The following is a 15,841-nucleotide window of genomic DNA, read 5'->3' as shown; positions in this document are numbered from 1 at the left end:
TGCACCAAATGTATATGTTCTCTTTGGGAAGCATTGGAAACATGCATACCTTGGTTGTTGCCCATTTCTGTGGCCTCTTCAACATTCATGGTATAGATGTCCATGGTATTCCAAGTGTACTAATAGCTAGTATTCCAAACCGATCGTCTTCCACAATGAAAGTGAAAGAAAACCGTGCTCTGATACCAATGTAACTTGGTTGAACACAATGCTAATCAATACACTTAAATACACTAAGATTTGAAGGACACTTGCTCAAATACAAGAAGTAAATTGCTGAATTGACAAGAGACACACAATGAGCCGGAACGCCTTCCTTGAGTAAATTGTATTACTATTGGAGAAATTCAATACATAGCGTCACGGGCATCCATTGCCAAATCCTCCATGGCAATGCATATGAAATTCAGCATTTAGAAAACAATGGTATGTCGATGTAGATCACCAAGGAGCTGCCTTGATGCCCGGCCCGACTTCAGTGCCCATATTCTCTACCATTGTCTCTATGTTCTACTAAGCAAGGTAGCAACATCTTCAAGAGCACATAGGACAAGAGAAATACTACACAAGGCGGCTAAACAAGGAGTCCTGCCCTTCTATTGAATAAGTAATGACAACACATTGTCCAATTAGCTTACCAGTCTTCATAGGAGTTGTTGCAAGCGGAAGTCTTCGCGTTGGAAGCTTTTGGAGTGTTGATATCTTCGATTTGCGGCAATCCTTCATGACAAAAGTCTTCAAGAGGATGAAGGGAACCCTGGGAAAGCTTCCCCTATGGTTCAACTTGAGAAAGGAAGGCTGAAATTAGGGTTTTCAGCAAAAAGACCAGAAATTATAGCAAAAATGACAACTGTTTTGCTGAATTTCAGTCATTGGGAGTGAGTAGGAGAGTGATTAGCACTTGGAAACATTCTTGGAAGCTTGGAAAACAGCCTAGGAGGGGAGGATCAGGTCCTGGACATTGAGTCTTGTCCGCCTCGGGACTTCAGTGAGTGTGAACTTGGAAGCGGTCATAATTTATAAGTGACTTTCGGACGCCCAAACTTTAATGAAGTGGGAACGCACTCACTTATAAATATTGGCTAAGTCCTAAGGGCCATTTGAGCGTAGATTGGGTAGTACTTACCACCTGTTCACATGCCACACAACCATGTCAGCACAGTTTCACACGCACGGTTCACGGGCGGGCGTCCCCTAGCCCGGAACTACACATAGGTCATGCAGGCATGAAAACAACATGCAATTTCATTTGCAGGCAAGCACATAAAGATGCTATGCAATGCAACATTGGCATGAGGAATTTCCGTTCATGAAACCATATAAGACCAGGCGTTTCCAGGCAAGTATATGCGATACCAGACCTAGTGGAAAGCCAATCCTCCAGGCGTTTCCGGGCATGTACACAAAGGCACAAGTCCCAGTAGAAAGCCAAGTCCTCCAGATATTCCGGGCGTGATAACATTAAGTCCCAGCGGAATATCATATCCAACTATACAGCATGACACGTGTCAATCACATGCATAGACACATTCCATAAGCCATGGACACCAATCCAATATGTACATAGTGTGAAAGCAAGAGTGAACCATTCAGGTGGCCAAATGGTGATAGATGTATCACAAGGCAGGGAATTGACCTCATCTTCCGCTCTTGAGCTTCTACCACTATCACGGTGAGCACCCAATCCACCCTTGATCTTGTTGAAGATCTCATCGGATATAGCAAGGGGGACTTCCTTGCATGGCGCAACTTGCCCCCGCAGCTTTCCAAGATGTTGGAGAAGCCTAGTAACTCCTTGTGTATTGTTTGCCACAATACTTACAAGTCCACCTATATGACTTGGACTTTCCATCGGCTTTCTCTACATGGATTGCATGCACATTGAAGGCTGCATTCTTCTCCCTCATCATTGTAATAGAGAGAGAGAAGTTAGAAGATTCAAGAGATGGATAGGCTTGAGAGAGAGAGAGAGAGAGAGAGAGAGAGAGAGGCTTGAGAAAATGAGAGAGTGAGGCTTGAGGCTTGACTCTCTCTCTCTCTCTCGCCTAAAGGCTTGAGAGAGAGAGAGGCTTGAGAGATGGCCTATGGGGGAGAGAGTGGCTTGAAAGTTGAGAGTTGAGAGAGAGAGGGGGGGCCTTGATGGTCACAGAGAGTTGAGAGAGGGGGGGGGGGCCTTGATGGTCAATTGAGAGAGGGGGGGGGGGCTTGATGGTCACTTGAGTCTTGACTCTTGAGTAATGAGAGCCTTGAGAGAAGCTTAGGGGGTGGGCAATTTATAGGAATGGCCCATGGCCGATGGCAATGGGCCATGCAAAGGCCTAAACACATGTGACATGGGCCACAAGGCAAGCCAAAAACGGTCATAAAACGGCGCAGGAAACGGGCAGCACAACCGCTACTCGTACTGTACGATACTGTACCGTACGAACCAGTTCGTACCGGTACGAGAAACAATTATGATGACCGCCCAACCGTGAAATCCAATAGAGTCATCTGGTCGCAATGACCGCTCAACTGCTAAGTCCAAAATATTTGGCGTCGTTGCCGTCCAATGGGTCATTTGACATCGTTGCCTCCCATATACAAATCTTGTTTTGACATCGTTGCTGTCCAATGGGTCATCTGGCATCGTTGCCTCCCATATACAAATCTTGCTCCTTGAGCTATCGGGCATCGTTGCCACCCAACTAGAGCATGTCCAAGTAACCATTATAAGCAAAATAATGATCAATTCTAGTCCAATATATATACAATGAAGAGGGCTAGAGGCACAATCTCTCCCTCTTGAATCTGTCTTGATCGCAAGACGTCCATATCTGTACTTGAAATACATTTTGGACCAACCACATCCTCATAAGCTTGAAGTTTATCTCGATAGTCCTTGAGGTACTTCCATGGCATCCATTTTGCATCCAATAGCATAATTCTTGAAGTCCAAGAGAAACTTTCTGATCTGTCTTTTCTCTTTTTCTTAAAGAATGAAACACAATCTATTTTGGCTTTTCTATCCCTGATGGATCCTTAAGCTCCTCTGGGGGTAACCTTGTATATGGTTTCCATAAATTGTCATGGAAGGCATCCTCCAATGTTCTGAAAGGTCCAGCCAATGACATACATGGTTGATCTTCTTGGTAATCTGAAAGGTCCATATCTCATCATTCTCTGACTTTGGCAATCCAAAGGTAAATCCAAAGCATTACTCTTTCAATGGGTGCAATAATCCTGCTAGCTTTTGTCGATCAAAACTTGACCATATGACAAAACCAAACATTCTTGAAGATATAACTCAATGTCCTTTCTCATACTAGGTCAATAAAAAGTAGCTCTCCAAAGCTTGAAGTGTAATCAAGGTGTCTCTATGCTCCATGTAGGGAGGAGCATGGCACTCTTCCATTACTTTGGCCTCGATTGCTTGTGTCAAACGTAACTTGGGTTTGCATCATAAGAAAACCCTACTTGATGACATAAAACGGGGAGCTCTAGATCCTTCTGCAATGGTGACTCAGAAGATAGGCTTTAGCAGCTTCAACTCCTTTGGCTTCAGTGGCTCAATCCTTGATGAAACCTACAAACATTTGAGTCCTTCTTTGGTCCTGTACTCTCTTGGTTCTCCAAGAAAGAAATTCCTCGTCTCTGAGAGGTCGTCTGAACTGTTGAAAGTCATGGTACTCTTTTGATGTCATGGCCGCGGTTTCATGATAAATAGATTGACGGTCTTGGGTCCCATTTCGAAGTCTTGTATTGGTCTTATAGTTTTTCCCTTCATTAGGCCCTTGGTCTCCCTCTGCTCTCGACATGACTCTATCACCCCAAGAAAGTTTCTTCAAGAGAAATCCTACTCTGAAACCATTGTAAGCCTAGTGGGGCAAACTGTGACAGACTCAACCACATGTCCGAGAGATAATGATAGAGAGAGAGAGGGGAGAGAGAGAAGGGAATAGGGATCTTGTACAATACACCACATTGAGCGGGGAATAGGCCCCGTCCCCTTTCAAGAATTTATTCAGAAACAATCCACGGGTTTTTGAAATTTCTGGCGGTACAGTTCCATACACACGTCCATATCGCCCATGCATATGCCCATACAAGTCTAGGGCTGACCGTACATCTGAAAAGCAAGTCAGAGAAGGTGTTGATGGCGAAGAAGAAGCTCTCCACGATCATAATGATGCCCACACACACTCCACGATCTCCTTCATGATGCTACAAGAGAGGTTCAAGCCTTTTTATACTTGAAAAGGGCTCTGCTTTTTGCCAAAAGCTTGTCCATGCTTTTGCTTTGCCTTTTATGCTTTGCTTTTTCCTTTTTGCCTTTACTTTTATTGATAAAATATTACTCAACTTTTGGTGCTTTGCTTTTCTGGCTTTAAGGCCTTAAAGCTGATTTTTGGTCTTAAAGCTGCTTTTTGAGAAAGCGCCTTTTAGCTTTTTTAGTCTGGCGCAGTCTCCTCTTTCCAATGGTGCCCTTGGCTCGCGGTCAACTTTGTTTGACTTTTTGCTTTTTCTTGCTTTTTTGATCAAGAATGGTGCTTTTCTTAATCAAGTCTTATGGACTTGTCCCCATGTCTTCTTCCACCTATCTGATGTTCGGGCATGGGTTTCATCACGTGAAATAGAGCTAGGAGGGCCAAATAGTTACATAGGACTAATGTGATTGCTGAAGATATTACTAGGTTGTTTATTTGGCATTGGTATCCCATAAGTGGCATACCTAGAACCATTCTGTCAGATCGAGATGCCAAGTTTACTAGTCATTTCTGGAGAGCATTATTTGATAACTTTGGAACTACACCCACAGACGGACGGCCAGATGGAGATTTATAATCAGTTGGTATTTGACGTGCTGAAGTGTTATGTTCATGATTAACAAGGTAAGTGGGAGCAATATTTGCCTTTAGTTCAAGCTGTGTTGAATCACTCGTTTTCTTTAGCTATTGGTAGGACTCCATTCGAGGCAGCATTTGGAAGACCATTCCAGTCTACATCGTCCTCAGTGTTTGAAGATAACAGATTGACGGAGAGATCTTGGAGTCTGTGAAAGACAGGTTGGCTAAAGCACATGAGGTCTATACTCAATAGGCCAACAAGGACAGAAGAGGTGTGATCTTTTCAGAAGGAGATTGGGTATATCTCAGGATAATGAAGTAAAGGTTGAACTAGGTGGGTAAGCGATGCCCAAAGTTGTCGTTTGAGAGCTTCGGACCCTTTCCTGTTTTGAAGAAGATCAATGAGGTTTCCATGAAGTTGAAGCTTGGAGAAGCGTATTTAGGAATTGACTGATTATGATTAGTACCTATTAAAGACTTAACCCATGCACAAACTGTGTCTTCTTTATGCTCAATACATAGTTTAGAGAGATGATCTCTTGGAGCTTCACGTATGAACCACTCCTAAATCTATGTGTTAATGTATGTGTGCGTGTGTGAGCAATCTCTTAGTTGTGTGTGTGTGTGTGTGTGATGACATCATCCATGATGATGTCATCCATGATGATGTCATCCATGATGATATTAGTATGATTTCATCCTTGATGACATTAGCCTTTAGCACATGATGTCATCCAAAATGTCACCTTGATGATGTCACCCATGACATAATCGTAGATATTATCTTAGATATTATTGAGTCAATAGATAATACTCTCAAAGGCTTATAAAAAGGCATGCACTTTCAACTTTCAATCAATCAAGAAAACCGAAGAATTGTGCCAAAGCATTTGTTACAGTCTTTACCCATTCCCAAAGGACCTTTTTAGGACATTTCGATGGATTTTGTGACGAACTTGCCTCCCAGCCGAGTAAGTGTAACATGCATTGTTTAACGATTGTTGATATTACTATGTTGTTTATTCGGCATTGGTATCCCATAAATGGCATACCTAGAACCATTGTGTCAGATTGAGATGCCAAGTTTACTAGTCATTTATGGAGAGCATTATTTGATAACTTTGGAACTACACCCATAGACGGACAGCCAGACGAGGATTTACAATCAGTTGGCATTCGACGTGCTCAAGTGTTATGTTCACGATCAACAAGGTAAGTGGGAATAGAATTTGCCTTTAGTTCAAGCTGTGTTGAATGACTCTTTTCCTTTAGCTATTGGTAGGACTTGAAAACTGATCTCCACTGATTGGTGGGGAGACCACCATGTAAGAATAACCAAAAGAAATGAGAGATCTGGCTCCTTCTGTATGAGTGCCAAAGTCTATGTCAATATCTGCGTTGTATCACTGGAGAAATATCATAGCTCTCCCAATGAGGCCTGAGAGTAGCGATCCTATGCATCTGTCGAGTGAGGAGAAGCCTGGCATTCCGAACAGTGAAACTGAAAAAAGGAAGGCTTTTCAAAGGATCGAAGGCATCAATCCACTCCCACGCTCCTGGATCCCACTGAAGATATCTGATAGGACTTCCACCATATAGCCACAAACACCAAGAGCCATGAGTCACTATCTGAGGAGAAGGGTCAATGAACCAGTGCTTCCATGAGCGACCAACAATCCTCACTGGACTAAGCCTAGTGTTTGGTATGATCTCCTCCATACTACATCTCCTCAATCTCCCACCAGGCATGATAGAATACATGAGGAAATCTGTATCCTCCTGGCATGGCAGAGCAATGACCTGCAGAGGTATGCCTATCCTCGAAAAAACTCCCAGCCAACTTGGATGATAGTCTCCGTGAAAGGTCCCAAAAAGCCACTCATGCGGAATAGCTGCATCAATCTGATCATCAATACGAATGCGAGAGCCCCTAAGATGCTCAGTGGATGCAACGCCCTGATCCTCCGGAAGACTCTTAAAGGTCTTCCAAGCAGGAACTGTGTATGCGCATCTCTCCCATCTTGACCATTGCATATAACGAGATGCACCGAGTGGCCGACCAGCCTCATCCCTAATGAACTCATTCCACATAATAGGTTGTCGGTTAGCCTCGTCCAAAGACCTAGGAAGCCTTTGTCGCAAAAAATATCTCATGCTTCTCCATGCTCTGACAATGGTTGCAATAAGAGGGAAAGATGGTGCCCTAATATCAGCCTCTGTGAACAAAAAACGTGTGTTGGGCATCCAGTCTCTCTCGACCCTGGGTGTACATCTGGAAATCTGAGACAAGAAAAAATCCTTCCAAGGCTCAGTGCTTGGTAGGAAACCTTTGACCACAAGTTTGCAAAGCAACGCCGTGCATTGAACATCCGGATCGATAATATTCAAGCCCCCCTCTCTTTTGGGCTGAATAACTGTGAGCCAAGCAACCCTGGCACGAGTGTCTGAGGTGCCATCCAAGCCCGACCAGAGAAAATTGCGGATCAATCTCCGCAATTGGCCAATGCACGCACGAGAGAAGCACCAACAAGAGGCAATAAACCAAGCTGAGGCAAGCAAAACCTGATTAGCCACCAAAGCTCTGGAGGCTAAATCTAATCTCCTGGAGCTCCAATGGAGGAGCTTCTTCCGGATACTCATAAGTACCGGAGCAAACTGTTGAGCAGGAGAAATATCAATCCCAACTTGGCATCCCAAATATCTAGTAGTACATCCTCTGTTGATCCAAGTAAAACCAAGCTCTGCACCCCAATCAACTCTCGGTGAATCACTAACCCAAAAACCAACAGATTTGTGCCAATTAATGAGTGCCCCTGGTGCCAAACAGAACTCCTCTAGTGCTACCCGGAAGGAACATAAGCATATATGTGAAGCCTCCAAAAACAGGGCTGTGTCATCAGCTAACTCAGAGTCAACCAACTCCTCATGACTACGAAGAGGCAACCTCAATCCTGAAATACCAGCAGTGGAGCGGAGAAAGATGCTCATGGCCTCTGCAACTATGATATATAATAAAGGGGCTAATGGGCAGCCTTGTCGTACTGAGCGAGAAATCTGAAACCGCTCTCCTCTATCACCGCAAGCAAGAACTCTATTGTGGGCATCACGATACATGCATGAAACTCCTTGATCCATCTTTGAGAGAAGCCCATATGACTAAGAGTACCGTCAAGAAAGTCCCAATCCACTCTATCATAGGCCTTCTCAAAATCCAAGAGCAGAATGGCTAAGGGCTGATTGCTCGCTTTAGCCCATTCGACGGCCTCCCAAAACGAGAAAATGTTATCAAAGATGCTCCTGCCGTGTAAGAATCCATTCTGGGTATCATGAATAACATCCTGCAAAATTGGCTGCAATCTGATGCTCACTGTCTTAGCAAGAATCTTATAGGCAATCCCAAGTAAGGTGATAGGTCTCCACTGGCCAATCAATGTCTTATCCCCGCTCTTAGGAATAAGATAAATAAGCCCCTCAGTGAGAGAAGAAGGCATAGAACCTGTGTCCCACATCTCCTGCAAAGCCGATGTTATCTCAGCCCCGATCTCATCCCAAAAAGTAGTGAAAAGAACAGGGGAGAGGCCATCCTCCCTTGGACACTTACCATGAGGTAAGGCATGAAGAGCAAGACTGAACTCCTGCATAGAAAATGGGCATCCAGAGCGGCACACATCTCCTCGGTGATCAAATGTGGCAATGCATTCCAAACCTTCCTCTGTGCCCTGTGTCTCAGATCAGAATGCGGCTCAGCACTAAGAAGCTGGCAATAGAAATCGGTGGCAATCTGTCTAACCATGAGAGGATCTGAGTGAAGAGTGCCATGTGAATCCTGCAACTGCTTGACACTGTCTCTGGCTTGAGATGGGCCGTGAGAAGCAAAGAAATGTTTGTTACATCTGCTACCCATCTGTGTCCAAAAGGATTCCTGGGCATGGAAACGATACTCCGTGCGCTGCTCAAGAGAGTGATGAAGTTCTGCTCTAATAGTACATAAAGAATCTGCAACCCATTGAGCATGAGGATGTTTCTCGTGCTCTTTCTGCAAGGTAGTCAATCTACGTCTAATAGCCCTTTCTAAGTCCAAGGCCTCTTGCCTCTTAGACAGGGCACATGTGTGATAAAAGTCACTAATATCACAGAGAGCAGAGGCCAGGCTTTGAGAGGCCTGTAAGAAGTCATGAGATCTTTAAATATCAAGCATACGATGCGATAGTTCTGCATCTGAAAACAAATGATCAGGGATGCGTACATGGGGTGCTGATCCATGGCAATTCGGATCTCTAATACATAAAACCACTGGGCAATGATCCGATTTGGAGGTGCCTGTAGCAATCAAAGTATGTCCACCTCTGTCAAGCACCCAATCATCAACATAAAATCTGTCTAACCGTGCATAGATACATCCTACATCTCTTCTCTTGTTAGACCATGAATAAAGAAGAGTGGATGGACTCCTCAACATGTCATCCTCATGCCAACTATCTCTACCATGAATGGAGAGTATAAACCTCTCCCAAGACGCTCTTTCAAGAGGATGCACCAAGCCCTCATGTCCACCTCTTTTATCCGTTGGCATCTCAACCATGTTAAAATCCCCACCAATAATCCAATGGTTGGCAAGAGGCATCAATGTAGTGAGAGATTTCCAAAAGGCAATCCTCTCACCTCTATGGTTAGGAGCATAGAGGTTGAGAATACCAATGCGTGTAGTACCCTGCATAAGAAGGATCCACTGCGCTCGCGTAGGCAAAATGACACCATGTCCAATGATGCAAGGCAAGATCAAAGCTGAAACAGAGATACAAACACCACCCTTGGTACCAACAGCCGGTGACCAAAAGGTGTGTCTTGAGAGAAGCTTGCCTGATCTCCCACACTGACTAGCATCCAGTTTATGCCCTTGCAAGAGCAATATATCCATAGGTCCACTTGTGACTGCACAATGAAGCTGGGTTTTTACAATTTGTTTCCGTCGACGCGGAAAAAAACCCCCAAGACCCTGAATGTTCCAAGAGACAATCCTCATAAAGACTCAGAGTAGGAACGACCAGATCTCGTGGTCGACAAAGGACCCCCTTTAGAGGCGGAAGTACATCTCGCATAGGTAAGGGAGGGAAAATTTGACGATATAAACCTTACCTCTCTCTCCCACTCCGGGGAAAAACCAAGGCTAGTCCTCAGAACTGGAGAGGTACCATGACAATGTGATGACAATGCGAATGTGCAACATCATCCTCAAGGGTGCAATCATCCTGTAACTGTAATGCAGCATCCTCTTGTGAGGGATCCAGATCATGTGCCTGCAAGGCCTCATCCTCCAAAAAAGGATCAACATCTTGTGAGGCAAGAGCTGCATAGGGGTTAGGGTGCTCCACAGGGAGTGTGGGTGAAGGGGTAGGTACGGGTGTCCGAGGGTGCCTGCCATCCCTAACCACAACCCAACGTTGTGTGGTCTACTATGGCAAAGGAGCAGCTGGAGTCTCGGCATCTGTAGAAGGCCTCTGATGGGCAGGACCACGCCGCCTCCTAGCATGGCCCCTCGATCTGGGACAATCTCTAGCAATGTGACCCTGTCGACGACAAATCCGACACTGGTCAGGTCTGCCTGCAATCTCCATCCTCTGGCGGAAATGAGATCCGTCAAGCATAACATGATCATCAGGAACAAGCACAAGGACCCGCGGTACACCATCAAAAGTGGTGGTAATGGCCGCGGAAGCTGAGGCGGGAGAGCTCGGGAGGATTGGTACCTCTAGAACTTGGCCAAAGGATGCCCCAATGGAAGCTAAAAGCTTCCAATAGGACCGAGGAAGAGCAAGGAACCGTAGTGAGACCGGGGTAAGGCGCTGATCCTCCACCACTGGATCAAAGCCCACCTGGTACTGAAAGAAGAAAATCTTCCTAGGACCAAGAGGAAAGGGGATGCTAGCCAAAGCCTGAGAAGTAGCTTCTGAAGAATGAAAGTCCACCTGGAAGAAGCCTCGACCAAGTAAACGAGTATCCTGAAAGTGCACAATTAGCTCCGAAGGGAGAGCTGCTAGAAGCCATTCACGGGCCTGTGAATGAGAAGGGTGGGAACCATAAACTCTTGCAACAAGGGTAGTCTGGACCTCAAGGTCAATGTTGTGCTGAAGAGAGGTGAGCTCGTCTTGTGAAAAATTGATGATTCTCCCGGCTAGTGGGGGTGATGAGAGATTGGCTGTGGCAGGAAAAGCCATAAGAACAATCAAGAAAAGTGGGCGGCCGACTTGAATCCAGATAAAATAGCTGTTGGGAAAACGGGAGCAAAGGAAGGGGGGCAAAGGCGGGGAGCAGCTGGGGAAGCAAGGGCAAAGGGGCAGGCGGGGGCAGCAGAGGGGCAGGCGGGGACTGAAGAAGGCGGGCAGCAAAGGGGGAGGCGGGGCAGCAAAAGGGGGGCTGGCGGGGGCAGCAAAAGGGGGCAGGTGAAGGCAGGTGAGGGGCAGCAGAGGGGCCGACGGGGGCAGCTGAAGGGCAGGCGGGGCAGCAAAAGGGGTGCTGGCGGGGGCAGCAAAAGAGGCAGGCGAAGGCAGGCGGTGGGCAGCAGAAGGGCTAGCGGGGGTAGCTGAAGGGCAGGCGGGGACTGAAAGCCTAGCGAAGGGCAGAAGTTGGGCAGGCGAAGGGGGGTGCGAAGGCAGCAGATGGGCAGGCGAAGGCAGCACAGGCAGGCGGGAGCAGCAAAGAAACAGGCGGAGGCAACAGAGGGCAGGCGGGGGCAGCAGCGCAGGTTCACTTCACTTCAGCAGCGCAGGTTCACCGTAGGAAGTGATTTTTCATATAAGTAGGCCCCTAAATTCCCTCAGTCTTCATCTACTCAGCCCTGATTTCAGCACCAGAACCAGCTGAGAAAAACAAACCAGATTGCTAGACAATTTCAGCAAATGCGAGTTCTGGTCCACAGAGAAGGTGAAGAAGGTTGCTCAGGTTTCGGGCTTGTCCTTTGCACAGAGAACATTGCAAGGTTCTACAGTTTTTTCTTTCATTCTTGTATCCAGAACTCATGTTCTGCAAGGGGGAAGTCCTGGCTTCCATCACTCTCCCATAGAGAGGCAGAAAACCACCAACAAGACCAGGTAAAGAAGTGTTGAAACATGTTACAAGAAAGGAGGAGACGGCTGCCCGACTGGAGAGATCAATAGACTAACTGTAGATTCTGCTGGATATGACAATGCAGGCAACAAGACGGCAACCGATGTAGAGTGCTAGCTACAACTGCTTGGGGCCAGGGTACAAAGCAAGCTAAAAGAGATTGGTGAATGTAACAGAGTGGACCCCACTTGGGATCGGGGATGGGGTTGGGGGGGGGGGGGCGCGCGGTGGGACATAAGGGTTGGAACTTGGCAGCAACTAGAATAAAATGCAGGGGAAGACTCCAAGCTGAGTTTGGATTCTGCCTTCTTTCTTTACCTTTTCGTTTCTTGTTTATGTTTGAGACCAGCATTATTTTTTGGTGATTCAGAACATTTCTAGTTTATTGAGCTTAGGTTTATGATTAGGACATGCCATATGTAAGAGCAAGAGAAGATGTTTTTTTTTAAAAAAAAAAAATGGTTCCATTGTATAATATAAATGAGGCTCTTTTGCTGACATGCTGGTTTTTTATAAATATTATAAGACTGGTTTTTAAATCAAAAAATTTAATAGCTTCTTAGAATAGTTACAATCCAACAACCATTTATGTTTAGTGTCACTATTCAGTTGTTTTTTGGCTAACTGTCTACTACAGGTGCTGTCTATGGGACATATGAGGCTGTTGTGTACAAGGTACGACCGTATGATCTCTTTGATAACTTCTAAAGCATATCAAATGCTGATCGCTGCAAAAAACATGCACGTCTTACTACGGACGGTAACTGCAGTGTGTCTTGTTCTTATGTAGTTTGTGTTTTGTATAGTTGAACATGATACGCAGTGAATCCTAGGCCTGATTCATCACTTTCCAGGTGGAAGTGATCCTTTTAGGAGAATTTGACAGATTGTGTGTTGGCATGACTCAAACTAGGGACCTGGGGTTTCCTGCACGCATGCTTCTACAGCTGGGCTGTCACCATTTACTGATCTTTTTGATAAGATCTGTGTATGCCGTAGTTGTCAAAATGAGGCGTTTGAAAGGTCCCAACACCATTTTCATGTTTGGGCGATCCTCTCTTCATCGTCAACATCTTTCAAACATGTCAAACCAATGATCCCAATGATTGCAAAACTATTTTATTAACGGGTTGGCACCTTATTCCAATGCCACATAAGCTCCTAAAAAAATCAACAAAAAGTAGGCCCCTTTTGCTGGTTTGTGCATCTCCAGCAGTTCTCGCCTTCATCTTCTGTCACAAGACGGAAGCGTGCTAGAGACTGAATTCTTCATTAAGCATGGTTAATTTACCATATACATAGCCATGAATCAAGAAACACATCTCTGATATAACATAGCAAGGCATCCACATGAAAACTCTTCACAAAACTGAAGTGATGACACAGCATTAGGGACCAGAAGATGGGCTGCCCATGTCGGAATGCATAGCGGAAAATGAGACAACTGCTGTGAGAAAGAAAATGCAGAAGTGTAGAGAGAGAAGCTGTATAAACTCTGCTATATACACAAGATCCGGTACAAAACTGAGTGTGGGGGCAAGGGTGGTGTTTATACCATCCTATAGTGCTGGTCGGCCAGCCCAAAAACAGTGGACTAGGTGCACACATGTCCACGACAGAGAAAATGACCACTTGGCCAGCACACGTGCAGTCGGCTAGGACAAGACATGGTCGGCCAGAAGAAAAAACATAGTCGGCCAAGACCAGATCAAGTCGGCAAGCACCAGACAGCCCCCACGACCAAAAACAGGGAGCAAACATGGAAAAATGGAGAGAACTCCTAGGCGGGCACACCCACAATAGAGGCCCTCACCGAGTAATATGGTACAGATAGGAGATGATTGCTAACACCCCCTCTTAGCTCCTAGATGTGGAACCAAACCCAATGAGCTGGAGTGCTGCCGGAGCATCGCGTGAGGTAGAGACTTCGTGAAGAGGTCCGCCGCATTGTCTTCCGTCGAACAAAACTCTAGCGAGATGTCATCAGCAAAAAAACTTCTCATGAACAAAGTAACTCTAGATGACCGTGGGTCCTGCCTGTGGAAACCCGATCTTGCTAAGTAATCTTTGCAACCTCACCACCTCGCAAGCCATGGGCAGTGACACAATCCCATAACTGTGCCTGAGCCTCCCGTTCTTTCCTAGTAGAGGGTAAAAGCTCCCGTCCTCCAACTTTGGCCGTGGAACACCAACCACAATGAAATTAGCCTAGTCATAAGAGTCCATCATTACCTTCCAGATGCCATAGTTAGTCCCGTCCAATTGTTGATCCACCGGGAATGTGGGGAGAGTGGGGATCTTCATGTGCTTCTTAGCCATCTCAAGCAGATGTGCTATCTCAAATTTTCACAAGGTCTTGTGAAGGGAGGGTGGGTGGGAAAAAATGAAGAAGAGGTTGCAAACACTAAGCAAGGTGGCTATCCAACAGTGATGGCCGCCTTCTACCTGTTCTCCAAGCCCCGAACAGTCCAAGAAATCTCCAATCAGCACCAAAAAACAACAAACCCTCAAGCTCCCACTGTCTCCAAGCTTCAAGCCACTTGGGGCTCTGATACCATGTTGGAATGCACAACGGAAAATGAGACGCAGAAGTGTAGAGAGAGAAAAGCTGTTATAAACTCTGTTATAAACACAAGATCTGGTACAAAACTGTGTGGGGCAAGGGTGGTATTTATACCACCCTATAGTGCTGGTCAGCCAGCCCAAAAACAGCTGACTAGGTGCACACGTCCACGACAGATAAAATGACCAATCGGCAGCACACGTGTAGGTTGCCAGGACAAGACATGGTCGGCCAGAAGAAAAAACACAGTCAGCCAGGACCAGATAAAGTTGGCAAGCACCAGACAGCCCCCACGACCAAAAACAGGGAGAAAACATGGAAAAAATGGGGAAAATGGAGAGAAGTCCTAGGCGGGCACACCCACAATAGAGGCTTTCACTAAGTAATATGGTATAGATAGGAGATGACTGCTAACAGCCCAAAATGGAATGAGGGTTTCTCTTAGTTGGTGCTCTTTTATAGACGTGGGTGGGGTAGATAGGCTTTACATGCTAGTGGATGAGATTACATGCAAAAAGGTGAGGTTGCATGAGCTTGCATAGCTTGTATGGTTGCATGGGCTTGCATGTAGCATGCATTCAGGTAGGTAGGCTTGCATGTGACATGTGTGCATGTAGATAACTTTGCATGTAGCATGCATGTCTGTAGACAACTTTGCATGTAGCATGCATGCATGTAGGTAGCTTTACATGTTGCATGCATGCATGTAGATAAGCATGCACATGCATGAGCAAAGAGTGGACAACCCTGAAAGCAGAGAGTGGATAGTCCCTCCTCTAATCTCCACAAGTTCTTCGGATGGCTTATATGCTTCATAGAAGAGGGTGACCAGCTCCATGAAGGGCCCCACGCTATAACAAAGGTGCTTGACAACAAGGTCTCATTCAAAATTTTGGAAGAAACGGTGGTGCATGGCTAGGCTAGGCTACGTGTTCAATGTACTTGTATAAGAATACTCCCTTAAGGCAATAGAATTTACCTTCAAGAAAGGAGGGGGGCAGCCCAACTTTTGGTTACTAATGCTGTGTCATAACTACAGTTTTGTGAAGAGTTTTCATGTGCATGCCTTGTGAGGACAAAAGGACCAGTCTACCAGATGTACGAGAGATCAGAGCAAAACAACACAGCATGAAATGGGTGAGTGAGTGTATATATGATGGTGAGTGAAAATATGTACAAGAGGTCCTCTGATATGAGGAGACTATGAGTAGAAGATTAGTGCAGAAGAAAAGACGATGTCGGAGCTGAAGCACAGTCATTGACGAAGGCTCGTGTCGATGTGAGGTGAAGGCACTCCGAGAGGTGGTTGGTGTTGAAAGCTCGTGTTGGTGGATGCAGAGGCACTCTG

At 45.8% G+C, this 15,841-nt stretch overlaps 1 long non-coding RNA gene across 2 annotated transcripts in view; it reads left to right on the top strand.

The window, feature by feature from the left end:
* The window catches only part of LOC147621428 (uncharacterized), a 46,196-nt gene that overhangs the window by 19,388 nt on the left and 10,967 nt on the right, over positions 1-15,841 (top strand). For both annotated transcript variants that reach the window (XR_015269824.1, XR_015269825.1), the window contains exon 3: positions 12,568-12,605. This is a non-coding gene — a long non-coding RNA (uncharacterized LOC147621428). The remainder of the gene's footprint in view (positions 1-12,567; positions 12,606-15,841) is intronic.

Source organism: Cibotium barometz, chromosome 30, assembly GCF_041138505.1.
Source record: "Cibotium barometz isolate CiBa-2024 chromosome 30, ASM4113850v1, whole genome shotgun sequence".
Lineage (NCBI taxonomy): Eukaryota > Viridiplantae > Streptophyta > Polypodiopsida > Cyatheales > Cibotiaceae > Cibotium > Cibotium barometz.
Note: the sequence above shows the minus strand (reverse complement) of the source record. Positions and strands in the feature narration are given on the sequence as shown.